At 44.9% G+C, this 24205-nt stretch overlaps 1 protein-coding gene across 9 annotated transcripts in view; it reads left to right on the top strand.

Annotated features, from left to right (window-relative positions):
• Positions 1 to 24205, top strand: part of lzts2a (leucine zipper, putative tumor suppressor 2a) — a 218523-nt gene that overhangs the window by 142579 nt on the left and 51739 nt on the right. For 2 of the 9 annotated variants that reach the window (XM_043713072.1, XM_043713078.1), the window contains one exon: positions 15133 to 15225. The exons of the other annotated variants lie outside the window; for them this stretch is intronic. The gene's annotated coding sequence lies outside the window, so the exon portion shown is untranslated. The remainder of the gene's footprint in view (positions 1 to 15132; positions 15226 to 24205) is intronic. 9 annotated transcript variants of the gene reach the window in all.

The raw sequence follows: 24205 nt of genomic DNA on the forward strand, positions 1-24205 counted from the left end.
ATCCTTGTAAATCTTTTCTGAACCCTTTCAAGTTTCACAACATCTTTCCAATAGGAAGGAGATCTTAACTGCACACAATATTCCAACAGTGGCCTAACCAATGTCCTGTACAGCCGCATAATGACCTCCCAACTCCTGTACTCAATACTCTGACTTCACTATCCTATCTACCCGCGACTCTAAGATGTGATAACATCACAAGCTTTGCCATAGCAACACGAATGGTGGCTTTCCACCTGCTAAATTCACATTCAGAGCGAAGGGATTTGGAGCGGGGCATTGGAAGAAAGGAGTTCTTTCATCGGGAGGGTTGGTGGGAATCTGGACCTCTCTGCCTATAAGGGTGGTGGAAGCAGAAATTGCTGGAAAAGCTCAGCAGATCTGGCAGCCTCTGGAGAGAAATCAGCCTTAATATTTCGGCAGCAGTGACCCTTCCTCATGAAACATTAAGTCTGATTTCTCTCCACAGATGCTGCCAGACCTGCTGAGCTTTGCCAGCAATTACTGTTTTTGTTTCTGGTTTTCAGCGTCTGCAGATCGTTTGGGTTTTCTTTGGTAGTGGCAGGAACCCAGATAACACTGAAGAATTATTTGGACATGCACTTGGAATACCAAGGCTTACAGGGCTCTGGGTCAAGAGCTGGGAAATGAGATTAGAATAGTTAGGAGGTTGTTTTTGACTGACACAGACTGGGTGGCAGACAGGCCTTTTTCTGTGCTGTGAATCTCTGTGTTCCTATGACAGCTTTTTGTGTTGTTAAGATAGACCCTGGGTCAGGAGCATTACGCACAGAGAAGAGGGCCATTTATTGGAATGTAAGTTCAGGAGTTATACATCGCTGTCTAGGTGGAGCTGAGCTGAGCCAATCCTCTGAATATGCGTCTCAGCTCCTTCCTCCACTCAGAGTGCACACTCGGAACCACGGAAATCCCAGGAATCTCCAGATTCAAGAAGAAAAAATACAAAGAACAAGGGAGGAGAATTAGTCGGTGGTTTTCCTTCCTCTCTCTGTAGAACCTTGTTCACCAATTCACTCATTCCACATTCGGCCAGAGGGACACTCTACAGATGAATGAAAGCGAGAGAGAATGGGTGACAGAGAGATAGAGATATATTTTAGATATAGATATATAGATAGATGTACAGAGAAAGAGAGAGAGAAAGCGCGTTGGTGGTACAGAGAGAGAATGGGGAACAGAGAGAGTGTGACAGTGTGAGTGACAATGTCAGAGTGAGAGAGAGTGTGGATGGAGAACTGGAGAGTATCAGAAAGACAGTGAGTGAAAGTGAGAGCATGTGGGTGAGTGAGAGTCTGTGAGCGTGTCTATGTGTGCGTGTGTGTGCGCACGCGCGTGTCTTTGTCCGTGTGTGAATGTGTAACTCAAATCTGAGTTGAAATGAGGAAGAGAGTAAAAGTATTGTGCTCTGATTGGTGGTGGGGGTCAGCTGGAGGACAGAGTCTGAGGTTCCTTCTCCCAATTGCTGGGGTCAGAATTGATCAGACTCAACGGTCACGTTCAGTCCCCACTCCTCCCTGTGACTCCCACCCCCCTGCAAACTTGGGCGCAGGAATGATGAATCCCTGCCTTCATTCCTGATGAAGGGTTTTTGCCCAAAACATCGGTTTTCCTGCTCCTCGGATGCTGCCTGACCTGCTGTGCTTTTCCAGCACCACTCTAATCTAGAGTCTGATTTCTAGCATCTGCAGTTCCTCACTTTTGACTTTTTGAAATTGGTGACTGTCTGTGATTCCACTAACGCTGCTGTGAGCCAGGGACACATATCTGATTTGGAAACCAGGCACACTTGAACATTCAAGTGGGGGTGATGGCCGAGTGATATTATCACTTGACAAGAAATTCAGAGATCCGGGTAATGTTCCGGGGACCTGCATTCAAATCCTGCCGAGGCAGATGGTGGGGGGAGTTTGAAGAGAACAAATAATAAACAAAAGAGAAATACAGCATTGGACCAGGCCCTTCGGCCCTCCAAGCCTGTGCCGATCACCATGCCTGAACTAAACTAAAAAACAAACCTTCTGCCCTTATTCAGTCCATATCCCTCTATTCCCTCCCTGTTCATGTAACCATACAGATGCCTCTGAAATGTAGCCAATGTGTCTGCTCCTACCACCTCTTTTGGCAATGCATTCCAGGCTCCAATACTCTCTGCATGGATATCTTGCCTTGCACATCTCCCTTAAAGCTTTCCTCTCTCACCTTGAACCCGTACCCCTTGTGATTGAAACTTCAACGCTGGGATAAAGCCTCTGACTACCCATCCTATCTATGCCTCTAATAATTTTGTAGACCTCCATCAGGTCTCCTCTCAGCTGCTGACTGAGAATCCAGTGGAGATCTGGAATTAGAGTCCGATGAAATTGTTGGGGGAAAATCCCACCTGGTTCACTAATGTCCTTCAGGGAAGGGAAATCTGTCATCCTTACCTGATCTACATGTGACTCCACATCCAGAGCAATGTGGTTGACTCTTAACTGCCCTCTGGGTAATTAGGGATGGGCAATAAATGCTGGCCTGGCCACATGAGCCTTCATGTCAACATGGATAGAGACATGGTAGAGTAGGGACAGGAATGGTTGTTGCAGGTTCCAGGGTTTAGATGTTTGTTTCCAACATCTGCAGTCATTGTTTTTACCTATTTAGATGTTTCAGTAAGAACAGAGACGATGGTAAAAGAGGGGAAGGTGTGAAATTTTTAGTCAAGGACAGTATTACGGTGGCAGAAAGGATGTTTGAGGACTCATTTAATGAGGTATTGTGGCCTGAGGCTAGAGACAGGAAAGGAGAGGTTACCCTGTTGGGAGTTTTCTATGGGCCTCCAAATAGTTCTCGAGATGTAGAGGAAAGGATTGCAAAGATAATACTGGACAGGAGCGAGAGTGACAGGGTAGTTGTTATGGGGTCTTTAACTTTCCAAATATTGACTGGGAATACTATAGTTCAAGTTCTTTAGATGGGTCAGTTTTTATCCAATGTGTGCAGGAGGGTTTCCTGACATAGTATGTAGACAGACCAACAATGGGTGAGGCCACATTGGATTTGGTACTGGGTACCGAGCCCAGCCAGGTGTTAGATTGGGAGGTAGGTGAGCACTTTGGTGACAGTGACGGCAATTCAGTTATGTTTACTTTAGACGTGGAAAGGTATTGGTATATACTGCAGGGCAAGAGTTATAACTGGGGGAAAAGCAGTTACGATGTGATTAGGTAAGATTTAGGATGCAGACGATGGGGAGGGAAACTGCAGGGGATGGGCACAATTGAAACGTGGAGCTTATTCAAGGGCGAGCTACTGCGGGTCCTTGATAAGTATGTACCTGTCAGTCAGGGAGGAAATTGTCGAGCGCGGGAACTATGATTTACTAAGGAATGTGAAACTCTTGTCAAGAGAAAGAAGAAGGCTTATGTTAGGATGAGACATGAAGGCTCAGTTAGGGCACTTGAGAGTTACAAGTTAGCCAGGAAAGACCTAAAGAGAGAGCTAGGAAGAGCCAGGAGGGGACATGAGAAGTTGTTGGCAGATAGGATCAAGGAAAACTCTAAGGTTTTCAAGAGGTGTATCAGGAATAAAACAATGACTATAGAGAGTCATAGAGATGTACAGCATGGAAACAGACCCTTCGGTCCAACCCATCCATGCCGACCAGATATCCCAACCCAATCTAGTCCCAGCTACCAGCACCCGGCCCATATCTTTCCAAACCCTTCCTATTCATATATCCATAAAACTGGTGTTGTTTTGACTTTTTTTAATCCAAAGTTCCAAAACAATGCAACAGCATATAAAACAGTAATTGCTGCTCCTGGAATTCAAAGAAAGGTTCGGGTCAATCAAGGATAGTAGTGGGAAGTTGTGCGTGGAGTCCAAGGAGATAGGAGAAGCTCTAAGTGAATATTTTTCATTAGTATTCATACTGGAAAAAGACAATGTTGTCAAGGAGAATACTGAGATACAAGCTACCACACGAGATGGGTTTGAGCATCATCAGGAGGAGGTGTTCGCAATTCTGGGAAGTGAAAATCGATAAGTTCCTGGACCGGATGGGATTTATCCTAGGAATCTCTGGGAAGCCAGGGAGGTGATTACAGAGCCTTTGGATTTGATCTTTATGCCGTCATTGTCTACAGGAATAGTGCCAGAAGACTGGAGGATAATAAATGTCCCGTTGTTCAAGAAGAGGAGTAGGGACAACCCTGGTAATTATAGACCAGTGAGCCTTACTTTGGTTGTGGGTAAAGTGTTGGAAAGGGTTATAAGAGATAGGATTTATAATCATCTTGAGAGGAATAAGTTGATTTGGGACAGTCAACATGGTTTTGTGAAGGGTAGGTCATGCCTCACAAACCTTATTGAGTTCTTTGAGCTGGTGACCAAACAGTGGATGATGGTAAAGCAGTTGATGTGGTGTATATGGATTTCAATAAGGCATTTGATAAGGTTCCCCACGGTAGGCTATTGCACAAAATACAGAGGCTTGGGATTGAGGGTGATTTAGTGGTTTGGATCAGAAATTGGTTAGCTGAAAGAAGACAGAGGTGGTGGTTGATGGGAAATATTCATCCTGGAGTTCAGTTACTAGTGATGTACTGCAAGGATCTATTTTGTGTCCACTGCTGTTTGTCATTTTTATAAACCTGGATGAGGGCATAGAAGGATGGGTTAGTAAATTTGCGGATGACACTAAGGTCGGTGGAGTTGTGGATTGTGCTGAAGGATGTTGCAGGTTACAGAGGGACGTAGATAAGTTGCAGAGCTGGGCTGAGAGGTGGCAAATGGAGTTTAATGCAGAAAAGTGCGAAGTGATTCACTTTGGAAGGAGCATCAGAAATAAAGAATACTGGGCTAATAGTAAGATTCTTGGTAGTGTAGATGAGTAGAGACCCACGTTGATATGGTTGTTAAGAAAGCATACAGTTTGTTAGCTTTTCAAGCTTTTAGAGGGATTCAGTTTTGGAGCCACGAGGTCATGCTGCAGCTGCACAAAACTCTGGTGCGGTCGCACTTGGAGTATTGTGTACAGTTCTGGTCACCGCAATATAGGAAGGAAGAGGAAGCTTTGGAAAGGGTTCAAAGGAGATTTACTAGGATGTTGCCTGGTATGGAGGGAAGGTCTTAAGAGGAAAGGCTGAGGGACTTGAGGCTGTTTTCGTTAGAGAGAAGAAGGTTGAGAGGTGATTTAATTGAGACATATAAGATAATCAGAGGGTTAGATAGGGTGGACAGGGAGAGCCTTTTTCCTTGGATGGTGATGACTAGCATGAGGGTATATAGTTTTAAATTGAGGGGTGATAGATATGGGACAGATGTCAGAGATAGTTTCTTTACTCAGAGAGTAGTAGGGGCGCAGAATGCACAACCTACAACAGTAGTAGACTTGCCAATGTTAAGGGCATTTAAATGGTCATCGGATAAATGTATGGATGAGAATGGAATAGCGTAGGTTAGATGGGCTTCAGATTGGTTCCACAGGTTGGTGCAACATCGAGGGCCGAAGGGTCTGTACTGCGCCGTAATGTTCTATGTTCTAACAGTGATACATTAAATCATGTCAGTCCACTGCAGTTTATATTGAAGTGACATGGCCTCTTTTAAGGGAAGTTCAAACTGACACATTAACCCTCTTTTAAAAAGACGCTGAAGTGTCTTCAGTTACTTGTCTCCTGCCTGGCCAGTGTAGGGTCGGGCCGTTAATGGTGGTAATCTGAAGCCATGAAGGTTCCAAATTACTGTAGCCTTTTGTAGGTCATTGCTCAGATGCTTTCAGTATCTCCCTCCTGGTCCTGTCAATGTGACATTCTATACCAGCTTAAAAACAAACCGAGCAAGTGTTGCTCTAGTCACGGTCAGTGGCAGCATCACAGAGACACCCAGGAGTCTTTCCCCACTGTTTAGAAAAACATGAACAAAGGGAGGGGAGAATGAGGAAGCTGCTGCTGCTGATGATGGAGGGATCTGAAGACCAGTGTGCATTATTCATGCAGTGGAGGATGGTACAGGGTAATGGGGAGACTGGGATGGGCGTGGGATGAGAGTATGTGCAGCAGAGCTTTGGCCGGGTTGAAGGACATGGAGCGTGTGGCTTGGGAATGCTGTTGGCCGACCTTTGCAATATTGGAGCCTGGTGATACGAAAAGCATTTTTCAGTGGCGAAAAGATTGAAGGCTCTACTAATTCACCTCACTGAGGAGATACGTTGGGATAAATGCCAATGAGATATCGACATGCGTAGACTAAAATCAGGCTCAGGAAATTTGCATTTCTACAAGTCACCAAGCAAAGAATTGGAGTGTCTTTTGTTATTTTCTCTCCCACTTTCCTACTTTGTCCCCTCTCAAAGGCAGCAGCTTTTACTGAGCTCAGCTGATGTGGGAACTGGTTTACTCTCGGAGTCATTCACAGAGGCTTCACCCAGTGTCCATTGATGGCCCCCCTTTGCCACTGCAGTGAATGAGTAACAGTGAACAGCCAGGACCCTGTCTCATTCTCTTAACTCTGGGGCGAACGTTTGCATCTGTTACTGTCATTCTGACTGAGATCAGCCCTGGAGGGCCGGGGGATATCTGGCTTGGGCAGAGTGTTTTGCATTTCTAAATGCACTCCCAATCAGAGCAGCCACATTCTCCTTTCTCATAGAGTCATAGCACGGAAACAGTTCCTGCAGTTCAATGCGTCCAGCAGCTTCAGATTTTATTTTGTTGAACTTTCTTCATTCTTCCCCACCAACTCCACACCCAATTTTTTTCTTTAAGCTGTGGAGGTGCCGGTGTTGGACTGGGGTGGACAAAGTTTAAAAATCACACAACACCAGGTTATAGTCCAACAGGTTTAATTGGAAGCACTAGCTTTCGAAGCGACGCTCCTTCATCAGCTGAATGCTAAACACCGGCTGTATTTTCATATACTTGTCCACATTCAATGCCCAATTCTTTCATCATTTCGTTTCCCCTACCTAAGCCTGGGGAAAACAAAAGAACAAGACTTTTACCCCATGGCTAACTCCATTTAGGATGTGGAGGTCCAGTGTTGGACTGGGGTGGACAAAGTTTAAAAATCACACAACACCAGGTTATAGTCCAACAGGTTTATTTGGAAGCACTAGCTTTCGGAACACTGCTTCAGAGCACAACCACCTGATGAAGGAGCAGCCCTCTGAAAGCTAGTGCTTCCACATAAACCTGTTGGGACTGTAACCTGGCATTATGTGATTTTTAACTTTTTTTTAAGAAAGCTTTCCCATCTTTGTCATAGAAATCCTACAGACCCTTTGGCCCAACAAGTCCACACCAACCCTCAGAAGAATATCCTATCCAAACCCATTCCCCTATTACTCTACATTTACCCTGACTAATGCACCTAACCTACACATCCTTGAACACTATAATTTGGCGACACGTGTGTTGGACTGGTTATCCAGTCACCTGATGAAGGAGCAGCGCTCTGAAAGCTAGTGCTTCCAAATAAACCTGTTGGACTATAACCTGGTGTTGTCTGAACACTATAGTCAATATAGCATGGCCAATTCACCTAACCTGCACATCTTTGGATTGTGGGGGGAAACTGGAGAAAACCCACACAGACACAGGGAGAACGTGCAAACTCCACACAGACAGTCAATGCATGGAGCTTTGTTTTCAGATTTCCTTTATCTAATCTTTGGTGAAGTGATTATATAAAGCAGCTTCCAGCTCGTGGAAGCTCAGCGGTCAGATCTTTTTCCCCCTTTAAGAGCAGAGAATGTAAACACAGCGAAAAAAAAAAATCAAGGGTGAGGGTTAAGGCTAATGTGGGAAGATCAATGGTACGTCGCATAAGCACATTCCTATTCAAAGGTCCCTGGACTCTATCACATCACTCAACGCACTGACAGACCCAGGGGTATAAAAAGTGTTGGAAACTCTCAAGCAGATCAGCCTATGACTGCTGCCCTCTGAGTGAACTGTTCAAACCTGAAAGCTCAGTCGAAAACAAGACCGTCTGCCCTTTACATTCTGCCAGATCTGTCATTGGAGAATGTGTCTACCTTTCCCTGAGGGTCCTTTGGCAGATTCAAAGGGGGCTGGGGTGAGGGGGTTGGAGGTGGAGCCGGTGTGATTTGGAGGGGGGGGGGGGGGGTGGTTGCAGAGGAAAACTGAAGTGAACACATGGTTTTCGCAAAAATAAAAACCCCTTGTTTTAAAACGAAGCCTTCACTCTGAGTCTGGCCCTGCCTGCCCTGGGAACTGATTATTCAAATTGCAGCCAGCACTCGTGAATCACTCAACGATTTTTAAAAAACAAATCAAAGAACTGTGAATGCTGGAATTCTGAAGGAAGGGTCCCGAAACGTTAACTCAGGTTTTCTCTCCCCGCAGATGTTGCCAGACCCGCTGAGTTTCTCCAGCAATTTCTGATTTCGCTTCTGAATCACTCGCAAGTTACACAACTTAATCATTTGTGATTGAACATCCATTTGGAAGTACTGTGTACCGTTCTGGTCACCCTGTTGTGGGAAGGATATTATTCAATTGGAAAGGGTATAGAAAAGATTTAGAATCAAAGAATCCCTACGGTGTGGAAACAGGCCATTCAACCCAACAAGTCCACACTGACCCTCCGAAGAGTAACCCACCCAGACCCATTCCCCTATTACTCTACATTTTCCCCTGACTAAGGCACCATCCTATACATCCCTGAACACTGGGCAATTTAGCATGACCAATCCACCCACCCTGCACATCTTTGGACTGTGGGAGGAAACCGGAGCACTTGGAGGAAACCCACACAGACATTGGGGAGAATGTGCATACTCCACACAGTCAGTCACCTGCCAGTGATCGAACCTGGTTCCCTGGTCCTGTGAGGCAGCAGTGCTAATCACTGAGCCAGTATGTTGCCAGGACTGGAGGGTTTGAATTATAAGGAGAGGCTGGGACTTTTTCTCCCTGAAGTGTAGGAGGTCGAGGGGTGACCTTTTAGAGGCTTATAAGATCATGAAGGGTGTGGATTTAAAGTGAGAGATGAAAGCCTAGGTCTTTTCCCCAGGATAAGAGAGCTCAAAGCTAGAGGGCATAGGTTTAAGCTGACATGGGAAAGATTTAAAAGGGACCTGAGGGGCAGCTTTTTCACACACAGAGATCTGTGTGTATCCAGTGAGCTGCCAGAGGAAGTGGTGGCTGCAGGTACAATTACAACATTTAAAAGACATTTGGACAGTTACATGAATAGAAAAGGGTAGAGGGATAGGGGCCAAATGCAGGCAAGTGGTCAGCATGGACGAGTTGGACCGAAGGGTCTGTTTCTGTGCTCGGTGATTCTAAGAGCTCAGCAGATTTGGCACCATTTGTAGAGGGAGAAACAGAGTTAATGTTTTGAGTCCTCTGACCCTTCTTCAGAATTAACCGGTACCTTGGTTTAACATTGTCATACCACTAAAAACACAGCACTCCCTCAGTCCTGCTGGGTTCATGGCATTCCCTGTGGGAAGTCTTGCATCTGAATTCTTTCGTCTTCCTTTGAGACTGATCCTGAAAGAAAGTTATTGATTTATTTTGTCGCTTTTATGTCCTTATGATGTCCTAAAGCCCTTTACAACCAATTAAATGCTATTTTTTGAACTGTAAGACTATTGTCATTTGGGAAACACAGCAACCTCTGACAAACTGCAATGTTTTCTGCTTGTACGGAGCTTGGTTATTACTGAGAAAAAGCTTTGATGAAGCTTTTCATTTTGCACTCATCAGGACAATTTGCAAGAAATACTAAAGGAAAGGGAAAACCATACTTTTACTGTGTGAGAGGGGAGTGCTGTAGACTGGCGAGGCAAAACACGGGCTGGGTGACTGCTTTGCTGTTTGTAAAAATGTTCTGCCTGTAAAAATGATGCTGAGCTTCCTATTGCCTGCCACTTCAACACCCCACCCCGTTCCCTGGCCAACACCTCGGTCTCAGGCTTGCTGCAGTGCTCCAGTGACGTTCAGCTCAGGATGGAAGAACAGCACCTCACTTTTTGTTTGGGGACCATGCAGCCTTCAGGACTCAATATCCAGTTCAGTAATTATAGGATCTGAACATCTCCTTTCCCACCCACAGACCCTGATATGGGTTACGTTCAGCACAGCCCACTCATTTTCACCCACTCATTGTCCCCATGATCACCTCTCTAACTGCTCTTCTTCCCTGGCTGCTTATCAACAATCCCTTTGTCTGCCAAACTTCTCTCTCTCTCGCGTTCTTTGTTTGGCTCCACCTTCCCCTATCTGTTCACTCCTTCTCTCCCCCCACACCCTGTCACCAACATAAATAACACTTTTTTTTCCCCAAGTACTATCAGTTCTGAAGAAGGGTCACTGGGACTTCTAACATTAGCTCTGTCTGTCTCTGTACAAATACTGAGGAGAAAGTGAGGTCTGCAGATGCTGGAGATCAGAGCTGAAAATGTGTTGCTGGAAAAGCGCAGCAGGTCAGGCAGCATCCAGGGAACAGGAGAATCGACGTTTCGGGCATAAGCCACCCGAAACGTCGATTCTACTGTTCCCTGGATGCTGCCTGACCTGCTGCGCTTTTCCAGCAACACATTTTCAGCTCTGTACAAATACTGCCAGACCTGCTGAGTTTCTCCAGCACTTTCCATTTTTATTTCAGATCTCCAGCAGTTCTTTATTTGATTGGATTTGTAGAGGTATTGGCATGGAAGATGCACCAGTTAATGACAGTTGGTAGTTAACTGCCAAACTTTGTTTGAATCTTAAACCAGGGATGTTGGTCAAAGCATTGCCCTTGGAAATGGACCAGAGAATGGCTGTAAGCTATTATAAAACAGGTGCAGTTTGTTCTTTTCTGAACTCTGACCCCAATAATTAGTTGCATGTTGGATTCCTGGAGTCCTAATGGTTTTAGGTCTGCCATAGCAGCACCTTATCAGCATAGGATTCATCTGCCTTCTCCTCCATCCCTAAATGATTAAATGCTCGAAGCTAAATGACCTTCTCTCTGACTACCTCCGTAAAACTGCGAACATTCAGTTATTGAGGAGCTCTGAGTGGCCTATTGACAACCTTGCAACTCGCCCTGCTCCTAATCTTAGGCCAAATTACAGGTAACTAATATTTTGGAAAAGCCGAATACAACAATTTGCAGGAACCTACGTGTGCTCTGAATGTTACGTTCTCTCAGGGTGCTGACTTCTGCAGCACATAAAGGGTTGCAAACAGGATTGAACAAAAAAACACTGTTTGAGGCCGCTTGAGAGGTATTTCAATGCAACTGGAGAAAGTTGTCTCTCCTCTCCAGAAGTTATGTTCAACACCAAGAACCCAAGAGGTCAGAACAGCTTCAAATACGTGGGTTCTTTACAAATGCAGTACCAGTTGTCGAAAAGTCCTGTTAAGCAGAACTAACATTTCAGCATTCCAGGGAGAAGAGTGCCATAGATTCAAGTACTGTTGAAATTCCAGTCAGCATTCAACTCTGTTAGATGCAAGTTTTAAACCAAGCATAGTATTTAATTGTGATATTCCCTGTCAGCTGTAATAATGATCGGGTTGCCTACCCCACACTGAGCATTATTAATCAACTGCATCCCTTGCCACATCTGACTGACTGGCTGACCCACCTACTGGTATATTCTGAGGATCACAGGAGTTCTACCATTCCAGAAAAACAGCACAAGCTTTGACCAAACAGTCTTTACATTTATTTCCCAGTATTTTCATGGGGCTCTCCCATCAAACTGGTGTCAGTCATTCAGATGGATCATCGCATGGAAATCACCACGTTCTCTCACCTTTCACCTCATGAGACAGCAGTTAGTCAACCTTCATTTAGAAGTTACTTGAAACTTATTTCCTCTGCCTGTGGATCTTGCTGCATCACTCCCATCGGTAATGTTACCTCCCAGGCAGAAAGATTGTCACTGGAAGAAACACTGTGTGGATAGAACTCAAGTCGATATATGTTCTTCCTATCTGTCCATGCTGTCTCTATACCACTCACACAACCTTCTTGCCAATGTTGACGCTGTTTCAAAGAGAACAAAATACTTGCCCTTTCAACATTGCTTGACATTCTGTAAAATCCAACTCCGTGGAACATTGCTCCCAGATTTAAGAAGGCTCCAGCTCAGTAGCTCATGCTGTCATCTCGGAGTCAGAAGATTTCAGGTTGAATACTCATTTCAGCTCATTCCTGATGAAGGACTTATACCCAAAACATCAATTCTGCTGCTCCTCAGATGCTGCCTGACTTGCTGTGCTTTTCCAGCACCACACTCTCGACTATTTATTTCAGACATTGAGCACTAAGAGGTTGTCCAATGCTGCAGTGTGGTACGGAGGAGGTCTGTCTTAGCAAAGGTGCTGTGTTTTTAAGATTGTGGCAATTCACATATGACATGGTGGCTCAGTGGTTAGCATTGCTGCCTCATAGTGCCAGGGACCCAGGTTCGATCCCAGCCTCGGGCGACTGACTGTGTGGAGTTTGCACATTCTCCCTGTGTTTGCGTGGGTTTCCTCCGGCAGTTCAAAGGTGTGCCGGTTAGGGTGGATTGGCCATGCTAAATTGCCCATAGCATTCAGGGATATGTAGGTTAGGTGCATTAACCATGGGAAATGCAGGGTTTACAGGGTCTGGGTGGGATGCTGTTCGGAGAGGCAGTGTGGACGTGTTGGGCCGAATGGTCTGTTTGCACACTGTGGGGATTCTATGATGAAAAATTATATGAATGGAGACCAACAGTGCCCCCCCAAGAAGGATATGAATAATACTGGAGGCTCACTGATGATGAGGTCCTGGGCCTCCTCCACTGCCATTCCCTCACCACCCGACGCCTGGAGGAAGAATACCTCATCTTCTGCCTCGGAACACTTCAACTCCAGGGCATCAATGTGGACTTCACCAGTTTCCTCATTTCCCCTTCCCCCAGTTCCAACCTTCCAGCTCAGCACTGTCCTCATGACCTGTCCCACCTGCCAATATCCCTTCCCACCTATCCACTCCACCCTCCTCTCTGACCTATCACCTCCATCCCCACCCCCATCCACCTATTGTACTCTTTGCTAACTTCTCCCTAAACCCCCCTTTTATCTCTCCACCCTGGAGGCTCCCTGCCTCCATTCCTGATGAAGGGCTTTTGCCCGAAACGTTGACTGTTCTGCTCCTCGGATGCTGCCTGACCAGCTGTGCTTTTCCAGCACCACTCTGATCTAATCACTGATGATGTTACCTAGTGTGATGGTGAAATGTCTGAAAGCAAACCTACATCTGGAACCTCAACCTGAGCTACAAATCTTCTCCAAACTTGATATAAATAATATTTTCTCCCTCCTAATTTGCACTCCCTGACCCCAGCGTAGAAGTCAGCTTTGGCTTCAAGTCTCTCTCTTTGCCTCTCTTCCTGTGTTCATGCTCGCAATGCTTTGCTCCAGTTTAGTGCATTTCGCAAACGGAAGTGTTCCAAAGAACGTATCCCTTGAAATAACAGCGCAGAAAAACAGGAGGACTCCAGTAGTTCCACTGTACAGAGGAGTCTTCCCAACTTCATCTTGTCCTGTTACCCGATGTGATTAATCTGAATACTTCATGTCCCTCCTACTGTCCCAAACCTGTGACTTGTCACCCAGTCTCGTAGTTTGACCTTCTTCTTTGCAGGGACCTCAGAATGGGCAAAATTCCTTTCCTTCCTCAGGTTTTCCCATCCTTTCACAGAATTGCAGAATTTGTATAGTGCAGAAAGAGGCCATTCAGTCTATCCTATCTCTACCAGCTCCCTGAAAGCACTTTTCCCTTAATGCCATTCTCTCACCTTCTCCTCATTCCTTTTCCGATAGCACCTTTGAATGCATTGTTTGACCCTGCCCCCACCACACTCTCCAGCAGTGCACTTATTCCAGACTTGAACTACTCACTGTGTGAGACATGTCTTCACCTCATGTCAATTTGCTTCTTTGCTTCAAATCTGAAACAAACAAGAACAAAAATTGCTGGAGAAACTCAGCAGATCTGGCAGTATCTGTGGAGAGAGAGTTCAGAAAGTCACGAGACATTGACTCTGTTTCTCTCTTCACAGGTGCTGCCTGACCTGCTGAGTTTCTGCAGCATGTTTTTGTTTTTGTTAGTTTCCGATCTCCTACTTTTGTAGTTCTTTGTTTCACTTTAAATCTGTGTCGTCTTGGTCTGATTTCTTTCCTGATTGGGAAATTTCTGCAGCTTTTTCAATGTGTTCCCATCCTTCCTAAAGATATAGCCATCCAAAACTGGACACAATTCTTCAGCTAAGGCTGAACTAGTCTCTTATATAAATTCAACAGCACCTCGCTCCTTATACTCTATATTCCTGTTGTTAAAGTCTAGGGTACAGTGTGCTTTATTGATTCATGATCTTAAGGTTTTTAAAACCAAACAGGCTAGGAATCGTGAGTAACTCACCTCCTGACTCCCCAAAGCCTGCCCACCATCTACAAGGCACGAGTCAAGAGTGTGATGGAATACCCCCCACTTGCCTGGATGGGTGCAGCTCCAACAACACTCAAGAAGCTCAACACCATCCAGGACAAAGCAGGTCACTTGATTGGCATCATATCTACAAACACCCACTCCCTCCACCACTGACGCTCAGTAGCAGCAGTGTGTACTATCTACAAGGTGCACTGCAGAAATTCACCCAAGATCCTCAGACAGCACCTTCCAAACCTACGACCACTTCCATCTAGAATGACAAGGGCAGCAGATACATGGGAACACCACCCCCCACAAGTTCCCCTCCAAACCACTCACCATCCTGACTTGAAAATATATCGCTGTTCCTTCACTGTCACTGGGCCAGAATCCTGGAATTGCCTCCCTAAGGGCGTTGTGGGTCAACCCACAGCACATGGGCTGCAGCGGTTCAAAAGGCAGCTCACTCCCACCTTCTCAAGGGGTAACTACAGACGGGCAATACATGCTTGTCCCACAAGTGAATAAAAAAGAATCACTACCTCTGTGCTTCCAATTCTTTTTAAAAAAAGAATTTGCAACCTTGATGATGAGTTGCAACTTGAGATAGGCTTGTTGACTTTGATTTCTCAATAATACACAGTGACATATAGGCTCAAGAATTCAGCCCACAACTATCTGACTGCAATATTCTCATTGCAGTTGGTACGCTGTTACTGTGTCTCCCAGGCCCTGTCTGTGTTACGTTCTTGTTTCGCCAATCCAGCTCACTCCTGAAGTTACATCCCGTTGTAGGTGAGTACAGTCTCGTTGGTAAAAATTGGAGGGTGGTTTCAGGACTTGGGGCTGTGTTGGCACGTGGACAGCAAACTCTGAGCGAGCCACCTTCATGAATTGTCGGCCGGACAGGTTTGAGACTATGAACCAGCTCTGAGAGATTAAGGGGAAGGGATTATAAAAGCAAAGGGAAAAACAGTGACCTCTCTGTGATGTGGTAACTTTGGAGATGTGTATAAATAGGAAAACAGAGGATTGATTCAACACTAGGAAGACTATGGAGGCTGGTAAGCAGATGGATTGCTGCACTGATAATGGGGTACAGATGTTCTGCCCCTGGCTTTTGGTACTGTGCACAGTACAACTGAATGAAATACTATTCTTGGCATTGTTGTTCGATTATACTCTCTCTCCCCTACTGAGGTACACCGACTCTTTTAATTCAGTAAATGTTGAGATGGCTATTGAGAGCATCACATGGCTATTGAGAGCATATAAGGTGCAAATTAGTAGCAGGAATAGGCCAATCAGCCCATCAGACCTGCTCCTCTCAATCTGTAAGGTGGTGGTCGATCTGATTCCGTTTTAGATTCCATTTTCCCATCTACTCTCTGAAAACCTCCAATCCCCTTGTTTAACAAGAATTAGTGAGTAAATATCCAAGGACCTGAGTTCAAATCCCGCCAAGGCAGATAGTCAGAATGTGAATGAATAAAAATGGGGAATTAAGAGTCTAATGATGACCACGATTCCACGATTCCGTCTAATGATGACCACGATTGTCAGGAAAAACCCATCTTTTTCACTCATGCCCTTTAAGGAAGAAAACTGCCATCCTTACCTGGTCTGGCCTACATGTAACTCCAGACCCACAGCAAAGAGGTTGACTCTTAACTGCCCTCTGGGCAGCTAGGGATGGGCAATAAATGCTAGGCTAGCCAATGATGCCCTCATCCCAAGAATGAATTAAAAATAATGGTTTGCTTTGCCTATGGATAGTTCCATATTTTTGGAGTGGTGAAGCCTAAAGCTGTCCATCTCAAGTACTGACTAGTAACTTTTTGAAAGAGATGCAGAAATATGCAGCGTATGGAGTCGGGGGCAAAGAATAGGATTGAGTGTCAAGAGGTGATACTTTTACAAGTGGGTCTTTACAGAACGTCATCAGTTAAAAGATCAGGTAAAAGGTCTTACCCTCAAAATGCTTACTCTTTGGTCAATGTCCCAAAAACAGGTGGTTGCTTGTTATCATTGTACTGTTTGTGGCATCTTGCTGTGCACTAATTGCTGCATTCCAGAAGTGACTTCACTTCAGAAATATTTCTTTGGCTATTAAGTCATTTGGGAAGGCCAGAGGTTCAGGAAGGTGCTATACAAAGGTGTAAATTCTTCTCCCATTTAAGGGGATGAAGAGGCTGGGAAGTGATGAGTCATGTTGCAGATTCTCCATATTGCTTTAAAGAAGCTTTGCCTTGAAGTGAAACCTTGGTCATATATTCATCATGGAGCCGTAGAGAAACTATCCCTCATCCCCTCCAATGGTGATACTATCCAGCTTGTTGCATTGATCACAGATGAAGCCATATCCAATTACTTACATCTTTTGTTCTCTACATTCCAACCTTAGTTCTCTTTGTATTCTGCTCCTGGGACTGAACAATCTCACCGACTCACTCTCAAAATCTCAACTGTCAAAGCATTTATAGAGTAATATAGTAGGGAAACAGACCCTTTGGTTCAACTAGTCCACGTTGACCATGTTCTGAAACCAATCTAGTTCCAATTCCCTGTGCCTGGCTCATATCCCTCCAAATCTTTCCTATTCATGAATTTATCCGAATGTTCTCTTAAATGTTGTAACTGTATCTGCATCTACCACTTCCACTGACAGTTCATTCCACATGCGAACCACTCTCTGTGTAAATAAGTTGCCCCTCAGGACCTTTTTAAAACCTTCTCCTGTCACTTTAAAAATATGCTCCCTAGTTTTGAGCTCTCCTACCTGAGAGAAAGGACCTTTGCTTTTCACCTTATCTATGCCCCTTATGATTGTATAAACCTCTATAAGATTACCCCTCAGCCTCCTACACTTCTGTGAAAAACGTCCCAGCCTTTCAGTCTATTTTTATAACAGACACCCTCATTCCCAGCAACATATCTTAAGGATAGTGGAATCAAGGGTTATGGGGATAAGGCAGGAACAGGATACTGATTGAGGATGATCAGCCATGATCATAATGAATGGTGATGCTGGCTCAAAGGGCAGAATGGCCTACTTCTGCACCTATTGTCTATTGTCTAACATTCTGATAAAACTTTATTTGAACCCTGTCCAGTTTACTGATATCCTTCTGTTTAAAAGACGTTTGGATTAGTACATGAATAGGGAAGGTTTGGAAGGATATGGGCCAGGAGCAAGCAGGTGGGACTAGTTTTGTTTGGGATTATGGACTGGTTGGACCGAAGGGTCTGTTTCTGTGCTGCCTGACTCTATGACATATGCTGTATGACATCACCACAAGAAATGACATCACCAACCCAAGGAAACCCAAACATTTAAATAGAAAGCGGGACACACTACCAGTGCTTCATCCGGAGGCTCACTGAAGATGTTACCTAGTATGGTGATGAAATGTCTGAAACGAACCTTCCAGCTCAGTGAGCAAACTTATATCCAGAACCTCAACCTGAGCTACAAATCTTCTCAAAACTCGCTGTATAACTCTATGATTATGACTCAATAACAGGGCGACCAGAACTGGACACAGTGCTCCAGAAGAGGCCTCACCAATATCCTGTACAACCCCAACACGTTGTTCCACCTCCTATACTCAAAGGTCTGAGCAATGAAGGCAGGCGTGCTAAACACCTTCTTAACTCCCCTATCTACCTGTGATCCCCGTTCATCATTTCTGTAGGGACTGATCTGTTCAACCACACTCTCGTTCCCATCTTTGTTACCCTAGTCCTCAATATCTATAATTAATCCCACTCTCAGACACAAAAATAGAAATTGCTGGAAAAGCTCAACAGGTCTACCTAAAATGTTAACTCTGTTTCTTTCTCCACAGATGCTGCCAGGCCTGTTGTGCTTTGCCAGTAATTTCTGTTTTTGTCCCTGATTTATAGTGTCCATGGATCTTTCAATTTCCATTAATCTCATGTGACTACTTGCCCCCTTTCATCCAACAGACCTAGACTTGAAAAGATCTGGTGGGCAACTCATTTAAGTCACTCCCCCCACCCCAGATTCGGCTTTATCACGTCCTGTTCACATTCTCTAAACCTAATCCGAGATTGGACACAGCCTCACAATCACCCTGGAATGCAGAAATAATCTACCTGGTCTACTCTCTCTCTCGCAAATCATTCCCTGGCTATAAATGTCTTTACAGTTAGTCCGATTTTGGTGTGTGTTCTCTGGCTCCTGAACTTATTAACAGTCACTTTGCTTTAGCCTGACCCATTGTAAACATCTGAGAGCATTTTGTATACAAGAGGTGTGATAAGGAAATAGATCAGGAAGTCCCTATCCTGTGGTTTGCAGGGCGATGGATTTTATCTCATTAGATTCCAGAATAGATTGCGTAGCAAATGAATTGTGAAACTTGGAATAATTAATTTGCAGGGTCTTAAAAGAAACTACATCAGCTTGTGGTCCAGAATGTCTTGAATAGAGTGCAAATAAGGACAGTACCAGGCTCTGCAAAACAGCTCCCTGTGGCTTCTGTGTTTATTAGTGTCTCGACTAGATTGCCTGGAAGATGAAACGTGAAGGTTTCTGAATAATTGATGTCCAGTTTGGAAAGTCAGTCAGTCAGGGGGATGCCCTAGACACTGACAACAAGGAGCAATGTACTTGATATGTGTTAATTGTTTTACCAGGTGACACCCAATATATATTCCACAGTGATTTTAAATATTTTGGTTCCAATTAGAAGTGTGAATTAGCTCCTTCTGTAATCTGTTATGCTGCTGAATTTCAAATGAGCATGTAAACACACAACAGGGAATATTTTCTCCATCTGCATGTTTGCCTTATCAAAGCTAATAGCCTTGAATAAATAAATAGATTCTGACAAGAGCTGGAAGATCAGGTGTCCTCTGTTCCGATCAATGCCTCACGAGTTTAATGTCAATTAGCCATTCGATTCTGGCTGATATGTTTGTCAACCCCAATTCTCCTGCCTTCTCCCTGTCACCTCTGATCCCCTTACCAATCAAGAGCCTATCTATCTCTGTCTTGAACACACACTCAATGCCTTGGCCTCTACAGCTATCTGTGTTAATGAGTGCCACAGATTCACCACACCCTGGCTGAAGAAATTCCTTCTTATCTCAGTTCTAAAGGGTCATCTCTTCACTCTGAGGTTGTGCCGTTCGATCCTAGTCTCTCCTAGGAGTGGAAACGTCATTTTCATGTCCACTCTGTCCAGGCTTGTCAGTGTTGTGCAGGTTTCAGTCAGATCCCTCCCCATCCTTCCCAACTCCATCGAGTACAGACCAAGAGTCCTCAACCATTCCTCATATGACAAGCCCTTTATCCCAGGGACAATTTTTGTCAACCCCCTGTGGATCCTCTCCAATGCCAGCACATCCTTCCTTAGATTTGGAGCCCAACTGCTCACAATATTTCAAATGCGTCTGACCAGAATCTTATAAACCCTCAGAAGTACATCCCTGCTCTTCTATTCAAGCTGTCTCAAAATGAATGCCAACATTAGATATCCCTTCCTAACTGCCAACTGAACCTATGTGTTAACCTTCGATTTCCCAAGTCCCTTTGTACTTCAGATTTTCGAAGCCTTTCCCCGTTTAGAAAGTAGTCTATAGCTCCATTCTTTTGACCAGAGTGCAGAACCTCACCCTTTTCCATCTGTCACGTCTTTGCCCACTCACTTAACCTGTCTACGTCCTTCTGCAGCCTCTGCACTTCCTCAACATTACCTGTCCCTCCACCTATCTTTGCGTTATTGCAACAGTACCTTCAGTTCCTTTGTCTTGATTGTTAATATGTAATGTGGATCATGGTGGTCTCAGCACAAGGTTATGGAGCCAGGAGGTAAGAAGATCAGAACTGGATTGAGAGCAAAACTGAGGATTGTAAAGTGTGAAAGTAATAATGTAATACACTGGCATTGTTCCATCACCCCGACTGATAGGATCAATGGAAAAGGCAATAAATTGGATTAAATTCAATTTGGATCAGTGCTGATTTCTGAAATAGTGGGGTATTTTATGGGTTGAACATGGTTTTCACTTTATGGAAACAGAAGTAGTGTTCATTAACCGTGTACAATAGGAGTCACTGTGACTTCATATTCCCCCTCTGGTCATTAGGTTATTTATTGCTGCCCCATTGCAGTGCTTGACATTTTGGAAGAAAGCAGGGTTGTCTGTGCTCTGTCTTGGGCAGCTGGGCTGGCTCCGTGGTGAAAGCCCAAGTCTGCACTGTAATGCTCTGCTTCACACTTTGTAGAGATCAAAGCCACTGCACTGACCAGATTTGGTTTGTTTGTTGCCGAAGGAAATGAAACCACACTGAAGAAACCTCAATTCTAGTTGGGAAAGTACAGTGAAAGTGCATTCAACGTTAACCCTTCAGAAAGAGAACTGGACAAACAGAGGAGGGGGAAAGGATTGTAGGATCTTGTGGAATCAGCAAGGTTGTGCAGCTAATTGGAAAGTACTTTCAAAGGGTCAGCACATGCACACACTGGACCAAAAGGCCTCATTAGTGCTACATTATTGTAAATATGTATTGAGTGGGTGCAGGAGCAGAGGGACCTGGGTGTGTATGTGCACAGATCATTGAAGGTGATAGGACAGATAGAGAGAGCAGCTGGTAAAGCAAACAGTGTCCTTGACTTTACTAATAGAGGCATAGAGTACAAGAGCAAGGAGGTGATGATGTTGGAAGTGTACAAGACATTTGTTCAAATGAGTACAGGTAGTTCTCGGATAGTGCACGTTCCGGCAGCACGATTTGCTTATAACGTTACTGAGGAATTAAGGAACGGTATTTGCATGAACGCTTACTTCCGCTCACAATAGCGCAATTCTAGCGGTGATTGTTTTCTGTGCTTCGCTCTGTGTACGCACTGACATCAGCTGCTGACAGAGCAGTTTTCTGAGAGAGATACATTGAGCAGCTTCCTGTGGAAGGTACACTACTCTTAGATTACCCTTTCTTTTTGAAAAAAAAATGTAGGAGCATAGTGACAAGAATGCAAGAAGCGTCCTGGTGATAAAATTGTGAGTGGTGAACGCAAAAGAAAGACAAAACATTGGAAGAGGAGCTGGATATTACAAAGCGTTTTGAGCGTAAGGAGAGAATTTGTGATACAGCTCGCTTAACAGCAATGAGGGAGTCTACCTTATGCACCATGATGACCCTCTGTCCCTGCAATAACAATATTTTTTAAACGTACTGTGTTAAATTTATTTTGTCTCATTGATAAATATGATTTCAACCTTCACTCAGGCTGTGCTATACTTTGTGTTAGACTTTTGGGTGATTTTTGAGCGATCGTAATTGATATTTACTGCTGATCTGCCCCTAACCCCACATTTCCCATAGGCCCCATTATTTCGATTAAGCAATTTTCTGTTAAGTGAGGTTTCGTTGGAATCCAGCAACGGGGTTATAGGAGAACTACCTGTACAGTGAAAAGTTATTAAGTCACCATTGACACTGCCATCTTAGGAGCAAATATACCAAGGTACAATCCTTAGTTATAGTGTCATCGAGATGTACAGCATAGAAACAGACACTTCGGTCCAACCCATCCATGCCGACCAGATATCCCAACCCAATCTAGTCCCACCTGCCAGCACCCGGCCCATATCCCTCCACACACCCCTCATAATTTTGTAAACCTCTATTTTGTACCCCTCATAATTTTGTAAACACCCCTCAGCCTCCGACGCTCCAGGGAAAACAGCCCCAGCCTGTTCAGCCTCTCCCTATAGCTCAAATCCTCCAACCCTGGCAACATCCTTGTAAATCTTTTCTGAACCCTTTCAAGTTTCACAACATCTTTCCGATAGGAAGGAGACCAGAATTGCACACAATATCCCAATAGAGAAATGAAAAAAATGTTGCAATACAGATATAGATATTATAACCATAGGTCAGAAAAAACAAGAAACAATTTAAAAAAAACAAACGTCACAGTCTCTCCCCAAGGATAGACATGATTTGGAGATGCCGGTGTTGGACTGGGGTGTACAAAGGTGGTCAACCACCTGATGAAGGAGCGGCGCTCCGAAAGCTAGTGCTTCCAAATAAACCTGTTGGACTATAACCTGGTGTTGTGTGGTTTTTAACTCTCCAAGGGCTGTGTGCGTTGTGTCCAGTTGTGGGTGCTACATTATGGGAAAGCTGTCAATGTGTTGGAGAAAGTGCAGAATTGATCTATCAGAATGGTCCCAGGAATGAGGAATGTCAGTGAGAAGGATAGATTGCAGAAGTTGTGATTGTCACCCTGGGAGAGAAAAAGGATAAGAGAAGATTTGGTAAGAGATTTCCAGAACTCCTGAGATGGCTGGAGAGTGTAGCGAGGGAGAAGCTACTTGTAAAAGATGCAGAAATGAAGAGGCACATTAAAGTGAGGTACAAATGAAGCAAAGCTGATGTGAGAGAACACTTTTCTCACCCAGCGAGTAGTTAGGATGTGGAATGTGCTGCCTGAAAATGTTGTGGAAGTAGGTTCCATTGAGGCTTAGAAATGATATGCAGGGATATGGGAGAAAGGCAGGAGATTGGCATGACGGGATAGAACTGATGCTGGCACAATGGGCTGAATGGCCTACTTTTGCTCTGTAGAAATTCAGTGATTCTGACAGGTTTGACTCCCCCCCCCCCCCCCCACAGAATGGAACGATGCTCAGTCTGTCTGCTTTACTTCTCAAGTTGTACACATTTAACATTTGAGCAATGAAACAGAAAGGCACAGTGAAGGTTTTGTGTGAGACCCAAACCATGTCCTTGCTTGGTTTGTTGTTTGCTGCAGGGAAATGCCACCCTCAGTCCCTGCTGGGACTTGGACAAAGCTGGGATACAAACAGATGGATTGGGACAGGGTTGGGGGCAGTCCCAGCACGACCAAGAAAAGGACTCGGCAGATAGTTTCCCAAAGTCTGTTCCGTACATAATGCCACCAACGGCAATTGGTGTTGAATGCCACCCCTTTACCTATCAGTGGGTCCACTGAGCAATCCAGCCAACAACCATGAGGAATGAAGGGTGGGGACAGTAGTGACCTTGATACATCAGCACACACACAGTCTGCCATTGCTTTCTCCATTAAGCTCCAGGGTGTGGGTATGGAATGAGCTGCCAGAAGAAGTGTTGAAACTTTATTGCTGGAACAGCACAGCAGGTCAGGCAGCATCCAGGGAACAGGAGATTCGACGTTTCGGGCACAGGCCCTTCTTCAGGAAACCTGATTCCTGAAGAAGGGCCTGTGCCCGAAACGTCGAATCTCCTGTTCCCTGGATGCTGCCTGACCTGCTGTGCTGTTCCAGCAATAAAGTTTCAACTTTGATCTCCAGCATCTGCAGACCTCACTTTCTCCTGCCAGAAGAAGTGGTAGAGGCTGGTACAATTACAGCATTTAAGGCTGGCACGGTGGCTCAGTGGTTAGCACTGCTGCCTCACAGCGCCAGGTTTGATTCCAGCCTCGGCCAAATGTTTGTGTGGAGTTTGCACATTCTCCCCGTGTCTGCGTAGGTTTCGTCTGGGTGCTCCAGTTTCCTCCCACAGTCCAAAGATGTGCAGGTTAGGTGAATTGGCCATGCTAAATTGCCCGTAGTGTTAGGTGCATTAGTCAGAGGGAAATGGGTCTGGGTGGGTTACTCTTCGGAGGGTCGGTGTGGACTTGTTGGGCTGAAGGGCCTGTTTCCACACTGTGGAGAATCTTAAAAAAAGAATCTAAATAATTGGGTGGCACGGTGGCTCAGTGGTTAGCACTGCTGCCTCACAGCACCAGGGACC

Source organism: Chiloscyllium plagiosum, chromosome 22 (assembly GCF_004010195.1).
Source record: "Chiloscyllium plagiosum isolate BGI_BamShark_2017 chromosome 22, ASM401019v2, whole genome shotgun sequence".
NCBI classification, from domain to species: Eukaryota; Metazoa; Chordata; class Chondrichthyes; order Orectolobiformes; family Hemiscylliidae; genus Chiloscyllium; species Chiloscyllium plagiosum.